This window comes from Python bivittatus, unplaced genomic scaffold (assembly GCF_059951505.1).
Source record: "Python bivittatus isolate LINGU-HERP-01145 unplaced genomic scaffold, Pbiv_v1 ctg000220_np1212, whole genome shotgun sequence".
Lineage (NCBI taxonomy): Eukaryota > Metazoa > Chordata > Lepidosauria > Squamata > Pythonidae > Python > Python bivittatus.
Genome location: NW_028277048.1, coordinates 22,413,995 through 22,414,460, shown reverse-complemented (window position 1 = coordinate 22,414,460; position 466 = coordinate 22,413,995).

Genomic DNA, 466 nt, shown 5'->3' with positions numbered 1-466 from the left:
CCCTGAGTGAAAGCTGTTCGCTGTTATTTCCTTCCTTCAGCCCTACCTATCCTGATTCTTCAACTTCTGACAGCTGAAGCCCCTTCATTTCTCTCAATTAAAAACGGCTGGTGTGTGCTTGACTGATTATGATGATTATGGGCCAACAAGTTGTTTTTGACTTGTAGCGACACTGAGATAGATTTTCCCCATGACGATCTGTCCCTAACCTGTTCTTTCAAGTCTCCCAGTGGTGCCCTCATCGCCACTGAAACTGAGCGCATCCACCTTGCTGCCGGTGATCCTCTCCTCCTCTTTCCTTCCACCTTTCCCATCATTAGAGCCTTCGCCAGAGAGCTGGGTCTTCGTGCTTGACTCTACTCTCGCAAATATTTACCTTCAGAGGCCAGGAAAAGTAAGGCCGAACTGCTTTCAGATCTCCCATATTTCCCTGGGAGCATATGCAGAGAATATTTATTTTCATATT